Here is a 13,837-nt window from a genome sequence, read left to right as displayed (position 1 = left end):
TGAACAAGCATCTTTTTTGATCACAAGATTAGATGTCAACTACAGGAAAAAAAAAAACTATGAAAAATACAAACATAGAGGCTAAACAACACACTTCTGAATAACCAACAAATCACAGAAGAAATAAAAAATGAAATCAAAATATGCATAGAAACAAATGAAACTGAAAACACAACAACCCAAAACCTATGGGATTCAGTAAAAGCAGTGCTAAGGTGAAGATTCATAGCAATACAAGCCTACCTCAAGAAACAGGAGAGAAATCAAATAAATAACCTAATTCTACACCTAAAGCAACTATAAAAGGAAGAAATGAAGAACCTCAAGGTTAGTAGAAGGAAAGAAATCACAAAAATTAGGGCAGAAATAAATGCAAAAGAAACAAAAGAGACCATATCAAAAATAAACAAAGCTAAAAGCTGGTCTTCAGGAGGATAAATAAAATAGACAAACCATTAGCCAGACTCATCAAGAAACAAAGGGAGAAGAATCAAATCAACAAAATTAGAAATGAAAATGGAGAAATCACAACAGACAACAAAGAGATGCAAAGGATCACAAGAGACTACTATCAGCAACTATATACCAATCAAATGGACAACTTGGAAGAAATGGACAAATTCTTTAAAAAGTATAACTTTCCAAAACTGATCCAGGAAGAAATAGAAAATCTTAACAGACACATCAAGCACAGAAATCGAAACCATAATCTGAAATCTTCCAACAAACAAAACCCCAGGACCAGACGGCTCCACAGATGAATTCTACCAAAAATTTAGGGAAGAGCTAACACCTATCCTACTCAAACTCTTCCAGAAAATTGCAGAGGAAGGTAATCTTCCAAACTCATTCTATGAGGCCAATTCTATTGGCTCTTGAGTGTTGGCCAAGAGCCAACAAGTTCCAGAGCAAGACATACCATGCTAATTCACCAGAAATACAGGAACATAGCCCTAAGCTTCAATATACAGGGTACCCACAGTCACACCAAACCCACTGACATCTCAAAACTCACTAGTGGACACCGACACAAGCTTCCCTAACTAGGAAACCTTGACAAGCCACCCGTCCAACCCCACCCACAGCAAGGAACCTCCACAATAAAGAGGAACCACAAACTGCCAAAATACAGAAAGGCCACCCCAAACACAGCAATCTAAACAAGATGAAAAGGCAGAGAAATATTCAGCAGGTAAAGGAACATGATAAATGCCCACCAAACCAAACAACTTGAAATAAATGGATAAATTCTTAGAAAAGTACAACTTTCCAAAACTGAACCAGGAAGAAATAGAAAATCTTAACACAAGCCCAGAAATTGAAACTGTAATCAGAAATCTTCCAGCAAACAAAAGCCCAGTACCAAACAGCTTCACAACTGAATTCCACCAAAAATTTAGAGAAGAGCTAACATCTATCCTACTCAAACTCTTCCAGAAAGTTGCAGAGGAAGGTAAACTTCCAAACTCATTCTATGAGGCCACCATCACCTTAATACCAAAACTAGACAAAGATGCCACAAAAAAAAGAAAACTACAGGCCAATATCACTGATGAACATAGAAGCAAAATTCTTAACAAAATTCTAGCAAACAGAATCCAACAATGTATTAAAAAGATTATACATCATGAGCAACTGGGCTTTATCCCAGGGATGCAAGAATTCTTCAATATGCACAAAGCAATCAATGTGATACACCACATTAACAAATTGAAAGATAAAAACCATACGATTATCTCAATAGATGCAGAGAAAACCTTTGACAAAATTCAACATCCCTTTATGATAAAAACCCTCCAGAAAGCAGGAATAGAAAAAACATACCTCAAACATAATAAAAGCTATATATGACAAACCCACAGCAAACATTATCCTCAATGCTGAAAAATTGAAAGAATTTCCCCTAAAGTCAGGAACAAGACAAGGGTGCCCACTCTCACCACTACTATTCAACATAGTTTTGGAAGTTTTTGCCACAGCAATAAGAGCAGAAGAAGAAATAAAAGGAATCCAAATTGGAAAAGAAGTAAAACTCTCACTGTTTGCAGATGACATGATCTTCTACATAGAAACCCCTAAAGACTCCACCAGAAAATTACTAGATTAATGAATACAGTAAAGTTGCAGGACATAAAATTAACACACAGAAATCCTTTGCATTCCTATACACTAACAATGAGACAACAGAAAGAGAAATTAAGAAAACAATTCCACTCACCATTGCAACAAAAAGAATAAAATATTTAGGAATATATCTACCTAAAGAAACTAAAGGCCTATATATAGAAAACTATAAAACACTGGTGAAAGAAATCAAAGAGGACACAAATAGATGGAGAAATATACCATGGTCATGGATTGGAAGAATCAATACAGTGAAAATGAGTATACTACCCAAAGCAATCTATAGATTCAATGCAATCCCTATCAAGCTACCAAGGGTATTTTTCACAGAAGTAGAACAAATAATTTCACAATTTGTATGGAAATACAAAAAAATCTAGAATAGCCAAAGCAACCTTGAGAAAGAAGAATGGAACTGGAGGAATCAACCTGCCAGACTTCAGGCTATACTACAAAGCTACAGTCATCAAGACAGTGTGGTACTGGCACAAAGACAGAAATATAGATCAATGGAACAAATTAGAAATCCCAGAGATAAATCCACACACTTGTGGACACCTTATTTTGACAAAGGAGGCAAGAATACACAATGGAGAAAAGACAATCTATTTTTTAAATGGTGCTGGGAAAATGGGTCAACCACTTGTAAAACAATGAAACTAGAACGCTTTCTAACACCATACACAAAAATAAACTCAAAATGGATTAAAGATCTAAATGTAAGACCAGAGACTATAAAACTCCTAGAGGAAAACATAGGCAAAACACTCTCCGACATAAATCACAGACCCTGATCCTGGGAAAGACTGATGGCAGGAGAAGAAGGGGCAAATCACCTCTATGACCCACCTTCCAGAGTAATGGAAATAAAAGCAAAAATAAACAAATGGAACCTAATTGAACTTAAAAGCTTTTTGCACAATGAAGGAAACTATAAGCAAGGTGAAAAGACAGCCTTCAGAATGGGAGAAAATAATAGCAAATGAAGCAACTGACAAAGACTTAATCTCAAGTATATACAAGCAACTCCTACAGCTCAATTCCAGAAAAAATAAACGACCCAATAAAAAAAGTGGGCCAAAGAACTAAACAGACATTTCTCCAAAGAAGACATAGAGATGGCTAACAAACACATGAAAAGATAGATGTTCAACATCACTCATTATCAAAGAAATGCAAATCAAAAGCACAATGAGGTACCATTTCATGCAGGTCAGAATGGCTACTATCCAAAAGTCTACAAACAATAAATGCTGGAGAGGGTGTGGAGAAAAGGGAACCCTCTTACACTGTTGGTAGGAATGCAAACTGGTACAGCCACTATGGAGAACAGTGTGGTGATTTCCTTAAAAAACTGGAAATAGAACTGCCATATGACCCAGGAATCCCACTGCTGGGCATACACACTGAGGAAACCAGAATTGAAATAAACACGTGTACCCCAATGTTCATTGCAGCACTGTTTATAATAGCCAGGACATGGAAGCAACCTAGATGTCCATCAGCAGACGAATGGATAAGAAAGATGTGGTGCATATACACAATGGAATATTACATAGCCGTTAAAAGGAATACATTTGAATCAGTTCTAATGAGGTAGATGAAACTGGAGTCTATTATACAGAGTGAAGTAAGTCAGAAAGAAAAACATCAATACAGTATACTAATGCATGTATATGGAATTTAGAAAGATGGTAATGATAACCCAATATGTGAGACAGCAAAAGAGACACAGATATATAGAACAGTCTTTTGGACTCTGTGGGAGAAGACGAGGGTGAGATGATTTGAGAGAATAGCATTGAAACATATATATTGTCATAGGTGAAACAGATCGCCAGTCCAGTTTCAATGCATGGTACAGGGTGCTCAGGGCTGGTGCACTGGGATGACCCAGAGGGGTGGGATGGGGAGGGAGGTGGAATGGGGGGTTCAGCATGGGGAACACTTGTACACCCATGGCTGATTCATGTCAGTGTATGGCAAAACCACTACAATACTGTTAAGTAATTACCTACAATTAAAATAAATAAATTTTTAAAAAATAAAAATAAAAAAAATAAACTACTGCCTTACATATTGAAGGAGATCAGTGGGGACTTTGTTGTTTTAATTTTGTGCAATATGGTGAATATTTTTTTCTATAAACATGATTTTTAAAAGGAAAATATATATACATATTTAAAATGGTTATATGAGTGTTCTGTGCAAGACACTTTGACAAGAGTGACATTTCTATTAATATTTCTAGCAGTATGACAAGAAACAGCCAGTCAGCCACAGGTCTGGAGATGTTTAGCAGAGAAAAATGCACAGCTGTGTAGAGACATGGAACCAGAATGTGTTTGGCCTAAGATGAGTTTAGTAAGATCAGTGTGGCTTGAAGGGGCCTTGGGCAGAGAGAAGGGGACAAGAGTATGGGGAAACCATGGTCTAGGTATGTGATGACTGGATTAGTGATCTATTGCTGGGGGACAACATTTCCCAAACCTGGTGGCTTAAGCAACAAACAGTTATTACCTCAGGTTTCTGGGACCAAGAATAGAGCGTGGCTCAGCTGGCTGGTTCTGTAGTATCTCCCAAGAGGTTTACAGGGCTGTGAATAAAACTGAGTCAGGATTTGACCTCACTGAAGGGTAGTGTAAAGATTCAGTCTGGACTGAAGTTCTGAGTTCTCCTCTGTCTCACGATTTCCTCAAGTTCTGGGCCCTATGGACCTCTACAGATAGCAAGGGACCAGATAAAGAGCAGGAGAGAGAGACAGAAGGGGAGACAAAAAGGAAGACAAAGAGAGCAAGACAAGGTGAACAGGAGCTTAGACACTGCTGACAACCAAATCTTGGAAGTGACCTTGTGTCATTATGCCATCTTCTATGGAACAGAATAAGATACTAAGACCAGTCCACATTAAAAAGTAAGAGGTGACACAAGGATGTATCCACCAGGACATGGGGGCCACAGAGTGTCCCCCCATGACTGGAGAAGGGGTAGGCCCTTAGAGGCTTACTGCCTTACCCAGAACCAGAGACTGGCAAAAGGCAGATCCAGGTACAATCCCAACTCTGTGTCCTCAAAGCTGGGGCCTGGATGCACCCAGGTTCTTTTGGGGGCTCTGGAAAAGGCTGTGCTGGTTAGAGCAGATATATAGATGGCATGAGGATGAGGGACAGTATTTTGTAGCTTAGATGGGTATTTGACAACTTCTTTTCCTAGGAGAAGCCTATGTTATGGGAACCTTGATTGAACCCCTGTCCACACCACAACCAGGGAAGAGGGATCCAGGGACAGCTCTATGCTGAGTTTAGTTTTTGTAGTTCTGAATATCTCTCTCATTGGAGAGTTGAAATGAAGACCGTAGAGAGACAGAGTTTGGCGCGGGGCACATGACAGACAGGGTCCAAGAATAAGAGTGTGCTATGACCTTCTAGCAGTTTAACTGTGTGGGTCACAATAAACTGGAAAATTCTGAAAGGGATGGGAATACCAGAACACCTGACCTGCCTCTTGAAAAATCTGTATGCAGGTCAGGAGGCAACAGTTAGAACTGGACATGAAACAACAGACTGGTTCCAAATAGGAAAAGGAGTACGTCAAGGCTGTATATCGTCACTGTGCTTATTTAAATTATATGCAGAGTATATCATGAGAAAGGCTAGGCTGGATGAAGCACAAGTTGGAATCTAGATTGCTGGGAAAAATACCAATAACCTCAGGTGTGCAGATGACATCACCCTTACGGCAGAAAGTGAGGAAGAACTAAAAAGCCTCTTGATGAGAGTGAAAGAGGAGAGTGAAAAAGCTGGCTTAAAGCTCAACATTCAGAAAATAAAGATCATGGCATCCAGTCCCATCTCTTTCAGGCAAATAGAGAAACAGTGGAAACAGTGGCAGACTATTTTGAGGGGCTCCAAAATCACTGCAGATGGTGAGTGCAGCCAAGAAATTAAAAGACACTTACTCCTTGGAAGAAAAGTTATGACCAACCTAGAGAGCATATTAAAAAGCAGAGACGTTACTTTCCCAACAAAGGTCCGTCTAGTCAAAGCTATGGTTTTTCAGTTGTCATGTATGGATGTGAGAGTTGGACTATAAAGAAAGCTGAGCACCAAAGAATCAATGCTTTTGAACTGTGGTGTTGGAGCAGACTCTTGAGAGTCGCTTGGACAGCAAGGATATTCAACCAGTCCATCCTAAAGGAAATCAGTCCTGAATATACATTGGAAGGACTCATGTTGAAGCTGAAACTCCAATACTTTGGCCACCTGATGCAAAGAACTGACTCATTTGAAAAGACCCTGATGCTGGGAAAGATCAAAGGCAGGAGAAGGGGAAAACAGATGAGATGGTTGGATGACATCACTGACTCAATGGACATGAGTTTGGGTGGACTCCAGGAGTTGGTGATGGACAGGGAGGCCTGGCGTGCTGCAGTCCATGGGGTCACAAAGAGTCAGACATGACTGAGCGACTGAACTGACTGACTGATGACATTCTAGGCCAGGCTCAGACTTCTCCCACAGGGGCTATTTTGGTAATGAGAAACCCTGACATCTTAAAAAGTTCTTGCCCTTTTCTCCCTACTGGGGGAGAACTTTCTACTGGGCATTCAGGGAGTGAACACTGGCAAATACACACACAGTGACATTAGACATTTAGACTGTGGTGTGGTGTCAGAAGAGGAACAGACAAAGGGGAGATTATAAGAGAAAGGAAAAAGGGGTTGGAGGTGCTGCAAACCTGTGATGCTACTCCTCCACTTTTACAGATGTTATTCCACCTATCCCTGAGGACATCCTTAGAAGTATATGCCACAGCAGCCTCCAGTGTGCAAGTGGGGAAACAGAAAGGTCCTGAGAAACACAAGGATGTATCCAGTATGTAGAACAGGTAAGAATGGGGAGCTGAGTCTGCACCCAGGTCTGCCTTCTCAGAACTGCACACAGACCTTTCCTGGGAGCTGTGAAAAGGGCTGCGTGGTGTAACTGTTTGAGACATGGGGCTGCATCGAGAAGGAGTGAACAACCCCAGAGGGCTGTGTGCAGAGGTGTCTGAGGAAGGGATTCAAGTAAGGGGCCCCCAGGAAGTGAAGTCACTTCCTTGACAATACAGTCCAGCAGAACTCGGAACCCTGGTAACCAGGCACTCACACATCAGTGACAGCCCCACAGTCAGCTCACTTGGCTGGAGACACTTCACATGGAAAAATGCTTTCCCGCTGTGTCCTGATTTACCAGGGTTCTTGCTTCAGGAAACCTCTGAGTTAAAACCTTTACAGATGCTATAAAGGTTGGTTCAACTCCCAAACCCAGCAACTTTGGTAATTTACCAGGAGGTCTAGAGCAGGCAAATTCAGGACCAGCCACTTCTGGGAGTCATCTCTGGGCAGCCCACACCCCATCTTCATGAAAGAAGAAGGACTGTAACAGGGGCAAGAAGGCTATGATGGGAGAGGGGTGAGCTTGGGGCTATTAACACACAGCCATTAGCCCAGTTGCTTCACCAATGGTCAGCACCACCATGAACCCCACGGTCTCACTCTCCCGGGGTTGCAGTTCACAGGACTGAGTGCCTATCTGCACACTCATCCCCTTCACCAACACAGTCACCATGTCACCAAATCGAAGTCTGTGTGCCCAATGCACAGTGAAGCAAAACAAACCAAAACGTTGGAGTCTGGAGCAGAGAAAGGTCAGGTCCATGCAAGGAGACAGGTAACTCATGTCTCAAAAACCCTAAACGTTCTCAAAGCATTCAACAAAACTCTTTTACAGGGGCAGGGGCGTGGTTATGTTAGGCAGTTAAGAGTAGGAAGAAAGGGGTCAGAAAAAGCAGCAGCTAGGAGATCACACATTGGAGGGAGAACAAAGGGAAAAACCTTGGGAAAAAAGGAGAACCAGGAGCCTAACTGAAGATTTCTGGCAGGAAAACTCACCCAGCACATCTTCCCTGATTGGTCTTGGGCTCATACCTCATTTGCACAGAGCACATCCAATCAGGCCACAGGGACCACCCAGGGGAGGAAACAAAGGATATAAAAAGGGAAATTGGGGCAGGACACTCCTGTGGGGGTTGGTTGCTCTCATATCTTGAGAATGTACTGCTTACTGCTTGCTCAATAAATCTTGCCTTTTGAGCTATCCATTTCAATTCTTTGCTGCGACAAGACAAGAACCAAGGGAACCAAGCCAACATTTTGGTGCTGTGACTTGGATCCAAGACCTCCTTCAGTTAAGTGTCCTCACCCCCTATGGTTGGAAGGACCTTGACTCCCTCTAGAGCCTCCTCTACAATTTCTCATTTCTTGTCTCCTTGAACCCTCTGTGAACAGGTGAGTGGCTGTGGAAGCAGTTGAGGAGCTCTGGCCAGGGTTACCCCCTGGCTTGCTCTACAGGCATTACTGCCCACTGTGCCCCAATTGCTGCTTCCCAGGCAGGTGACAGCTTCTCTTTCCTCTACCTCCCTTGTGCTGTGGAACAGGCCAGTTAAAACTGTGTGGGCACGGGGAGGCACACACAAGCCTTTAGGGCACCTGCTGCTTGAAGACTTGCATGGCAGGATAAGGATGTCACAGAATGGACCAGACAGTTATTACACTTCTCCTCAAGCAAGACAACTTCTGTGAAACTCAGGCACATACTGGTTCAAGCAAAACACTGAGCCCATTTCCTCTTGGCCACTGCCTTCCCGGTAGGACTATGAGGCAGACTCCTTACCATGTCTTTCATACTGCTTTCTCCTCCCATCCTCCTGTTCCCTTCTATCTATGCTACTCTCTCCAAAGTGGTTGGAGGGTCAGCTTCCTATTTCTGGAGGATATGCCCCTTCTGTGAGTCCTGTCCAATATTCATTTGAAGGACTGATGCTGAAGCTGAAACTCCAATGCTTTGGCCACCTGATGTGAAGAACTGACTCATTTGAAAAGACCCTGATGCTGGGAAAGATTGAAGGCAGGAGGAGAAGGGGATGACAGAGGATGAGATGGCTGTTGGCATTACCGACTCAATGGACTTGAGTTTGAGTAAACTCTGGAAGTTGGTGATAAACAGGGAAGCCTGGCGTGCTACAGTCCATGGGGTCACAAAGAGGCAGACATGACTGAGCGACTGAACTCAACTGAACACAGGGTCAGACAATTCTCTCACCTTTACCATTACTTCCGTTATTACCTAGAATGGGTCCATAATAGGAAATCATTCACCACTGGGAATACCCTGTTACTACAGGGGATTGAGAGAGGAAACCAAGAACTCACATTCCCTCAGGGCAATGCAAGAATTAGACTTATGGTTATTTAGCCAGCCTCCCAGTCTCAGGGCACAGACTTGGATGTCTCTACATCATGCTATTCCCATACCAGGGTGGACAAAATGACAATGAATCCAGCCTCTGTCTCTGCTCAGGCTTACCGGACATCCACCCTTCCTCCATGCTAGAGTCCCTGGGGACACCCAACTCTGTAAAGGGGGTCCCAAGGAGCATCACAGCCCTGCCTTGCGATCTGCATCTTGACCTGAGAAAGCCTGGCTCTCAGGATGCAACCCTTATTAAGGCAGCAGACTTCAGATCCCTTCCCATGAGGCACAGCACAGAGCCATCAGGAGACCTAGGGACACCTAGACTCTGACATAGCTGGCTGGAGAGGCTCTGGGGCACTCTCACAGTCATGTGCATCTGATCTGGGATACCAGCTGTCTACTTGCCAGTCCTTATTCCAAGAGACCCATCCAAGGTCTCTGTTGTTGTTCAGTCCCTAAGTTCTGTCAGACTCTGCGACCTCATGAACTGCAGCACTCCAGGCTTCCCTGGCCTTCACTCCCAGAGTTTTCTCAGACTCATGTCCATTAAATCAGTGATGCCATGCAACCATCTCATCCTTTGTTGCTCCCTTCTCCCCTTGCACTCAAATCTTTACCAGCATCAGGGTCTTTTCCAATGGGTCAGCTCTTCGCATCAGGTGGCCAAAATATTGGAGCTGTAGCACCAGTCCTTCCAATAAATATTCAGGATTGATTTCCTTTTGGATTGACTGGATGGACCTTCCCTGCTGTCCAAGGGACTCTCAAGAGTTCTGCAGCATCACAGTTCGAAAACATCAATTCTTTGGTGCTGAACCTTCTTTATGGTTCAACTCTCACATCCATACATGACTACTGGAAAACTCACAGCTTTGACTATATGGGCTTTGGTCAGCAACGTGATGTCTCTGCTTTTTAAACCACTGTCTAGGTTTGTCATAGCTTTCTGTCCAAGAGCAAGTGTCTTTTAATTTGATGGCTGCAGTCATTTTCTGCATTGATTTTGGAGTCCAAGAAATAACACCTGACAGTTTCCACTGTTTCCCCATCTATTTACCATGAAAGATGGGACCAGATGCCATGATCTTTTTTGAATGTTGAGTTTTAAGCCACCTTTTTCACTCTCCTCTTGCACCTTCATCAAGAGGCTTAGTTTTTTGCTTCCTGCCATTAAAGTGGTATCATCTGCATATCTGAGGTTGTTGATATTTCTCCCAGCAATCTTGATTCCACTTGAGTCCTCCAGCTCAGCATTTCATATGATGTACTCTGCATATAAGTTAATTAAGCAGGGTGACAATATACAGCCTTGGCATACTCCTTTCCCAATTTGAACCAGTCCATTGTTCCATGTTCAGTTCTAACTGTTGTTTCTTGTCCTGCATACAGGTTTCTAAGGAGTCAGGTAATGTGGCCTGGTTTTCCCATCTCTTTAATAATATTCCACAGTTTGTTGTGACCTACACAGTCAAAGGCTTCAACATAGTCAATGAAGCAGAAGTAGTCTTTTTCTGTAATTCTTTTGCGTTTTCTTTGATCCAGCAAATGTTGGCAATTTGATCTCTGGTTCCTCTGCCTTTTCTAAATCCCACTTGTAGATGTGAAAGTTCTTAGTTCATGTACTGCTGAAACCTAGCTTGAAGGATTTTGAGCATAATATAATCTTGGTGGCATGTGAAATGAGTGCAACTGTATGGTAATTTGAACATTCTTGCCTTTCTTTGGGATGGGAAAGAAAACTGACCTTTTCCAGTCCTATGGCCATTGCTGAGTTTTTCCAGATTTGTTAACATATTGAGTGAAGCACTTTAACAGCATCATCTTTTAGAATTTCAAATAGCTCAGCTGGAATTCCATCACCTCCACTAGCTTTGCTCCACTAATGCTTTCTAAGGCTCACTTGACTTCACACTTCAGGATGCCTGGCTCTAGGTGAGTGACTACACCATCAAGGTTATCCGCCTCATTAAGGGCTTTTACGTTCAGTTCTCTGTATTCTTGTCACCTCTTCTGCTTCTGTTAGGTCCTTGCCGTTTTTGTCCTTTATTTTGCCTGTCTTTGCATGAAATGTTCCCCTGGTATCTCTAATCTTCTTGGAGAGATCTCTAGACTTTCCCATTCTATTGTTTTCCTCTATTTCTTTGCATTGTTCACTTAAGCAGGCTTTCTTATCTGTCACTGTTATTCTCTGGAACTCAGCATTCAGTTGGGTGTATCTTTCCCTTTCTCTTTTGCTTTTCACTTCTCTTCTTTTCTCAGATATTTCTAAGACCTCTTCAGACAACCACTTTGCCTTCTTACATTTCTTTTTCTTGGGGATTGTTTTGGTCACCACATCCTGTATAATGTTATGAACCTCCGTTCAGTTCTTCAGGCACTCTGTCTACCAAATCCAGTCCCTTCAATCTATTCATCAGCTCCACTGTATAATCATAGGGATTTGACTTACGTCATACCTGAAAGGTCTAGTGCTTTTCCCTACTTTCTTTAATTTGAGCCTTAATTATGCAATAAGAAGCTGATGATCAGCTCCACAGTCAGCTCCAGGGCTTCATTTTGCTGACTGTATAGAGGTTCTCCATCTTTGGCTGCAAAGAATCTGACTTCGGTACTGACCATCTGGTGATGTCCATGTGTAGAGTCATCTCTTGTGTTGGAAGAAGAGTGTTTGCCCTGACCAGGGCAATCTCTTGGCAAAACTCTGTCAGTCTTTGCCCTGCTTCATTCCGTACTCCAAGGCCAAATTTGCCTGTTGCTCCAGGTGTTTCTTGACTTCCTACTTTTGCATTCCAGTCCCCTATGATGAAAATGACATCTTTTTTTTTTTGGTGTTAGTTCTAGGAGGTCTTGTACATCTTCATAAAGTTGTTCAAGTTCATCTTCTTTAGCATTAGTCGTTAGGGCATAGACTTGGATTGCTGTGATGTTGAATGTTTTGCCTTGGAAATGAACTAAGATCATTCTGTCACTTTCAAGACTGCACCCATGTCATTTATTTCAGGCTCTTGTGTTGACTATGAGAGCTACTCCATTCCTTCTGAGAGATTCTTGCCTACAGTGGTAGATTAATGGTCATTTGAATTAAATTCACCCATATTTGTCTATTTTAGTTCACTGATTCCTACAATGTTGATGTTCACTCTTGCCATCTCCTGTTTGACCACATCATCCTGTTTGACCACATCATCCTGTTTGACCACATCATCCTGTTTGATTCATGGACCTAACATCCCAGGTTCCTATGCAATATTGTTCTTTACAGCATCAGACTTCACTTTCACCACCAGAAACAACCCAAAGGGAGCCATCGTTTCTACTTTGGCTTATGCTCTTCATTCTTTTGCAGCTATTTCTCCACTTTCCTAGTAGCATACTGGACACCTACGGACCTGCGGGGTTCATCTTCAGTGTCACATCTTTTCACCTTTTCATACTGTTCATGGGATTCTCAAGGCAAGAATACTGAAGTGGTCTACCATTCCCTTCTCCAGTGGACCATGTTTTGTCAGGCCCTACCTAGCAGGGACATGCCCTTCAGCCACTCAGCATAGCAGGATGACATGCCCACTACCCCTGTTCCACTGCTGGTTCTCATTAACCTTCACTGGCTGTTGGTTGTCGGTCAACGTGCAGTTGGGGGGTCAAGGCAAAAGCCCTGCTGGAGTGATTGGGAAGGGGATCTGGGGAAGGATGGAGCCGATGTTGGAGGACGCCCAGGATTGGAGGGCACCCTGGCCTCAGTATAGCCGCTGGCCTCCCAGGAGCTGACCCACAATGCAGGAGTCTCTGAGCCTATCTTAATAAATATCAGGAAAGACGCTCTGGGGTCCACCCCTGAGATAAAGAGGCCTATTAACTTTTTTTTTTTTGACATGGCCAGCTTTACAGATGGAAAACAACCAGTCAATTCCTTGACAGATCCCCTTAAGATGTGTCCTTGATAATAGATCTGTTATACCCTCAGACTCTGAGACGAAGACACTTAAAGATTCTTTTGTAATACTGCAGAGCTACAGTAGCCTTTAGAGAATAGGAAACACTGGTTTGAGAATGTGAGACTAAATTACTATACCATCCTAAAGCTAGATTTATCCTGTAAAAGACAAGGAAAATGGGCAAAGATCCCAGTGTCCAAATTTCTTCCAACTAACAGACATGAAGGAACTTTGCCTTGAGTATAGGATTGATGTACGCCTTAAATGGTAGCCTATTAGGTAAATGGTCTGGGGCACACACATCCAAGAAAAAGGAGTCTGCCATGAAGGCTCACCTCCCACAGCTCCCAAGCTCCTTAGCACTCCTTCCCCATTTTATCCAAAATTACCCCCGTAACTTAGCGCACCCCCTCCACAAAAGTTAGCTCAGATATGTCCCTTGGTTGGAACTTGAGGGGAATTTGGACTGACCTGGATCACTCA

The 13,837-nt window shown here is 42.7% G+C and overlaps 1 long non-coding RNA gene across 1 annotated transcript; it reads right to left on the bottom strand.

Annotated features, from left to right (window-relative positions):
• Nucleotides 1-554: 554 nt before the first annotated feature.
• On the bottom strand, nucleotides 555-12,011 carry LOC120860470. The gene is made up of 3 exons (XR_005720332.1): nucleotides 11,869-12,011; nucleotides 9,744-9,753; nucleotides 555-565 (listed from the first exon to the last, which is right to left on the bottom strand). It is a non-coding gene; the product is annotated as an uncharacterized LOC120860470 (long non-coding RNA).
• Between the last annotated feature and the right edge of the window lie 1,826 nt (nucleotides 12,012-13,837).

Source organism: Oryx dammah, unplaced genomic scaffold (genome assembly GCF_014754425.2).
Source record: "Oryx dammah isolate SB20612 unplaced genomic scaffold, SCBI_Odam_1.1 HiC_scaffold_11077, whole genome shotgun sequence".
Lineage (NCBI taxonomy): Eukaryota > Metazoa > Chordata > Mammalia > Artiodactyla > Bovidae > Oryx > Oryx dammah.
This window is presented reverse-complemented; position numbering and strand designations above follow the sequence as displayed.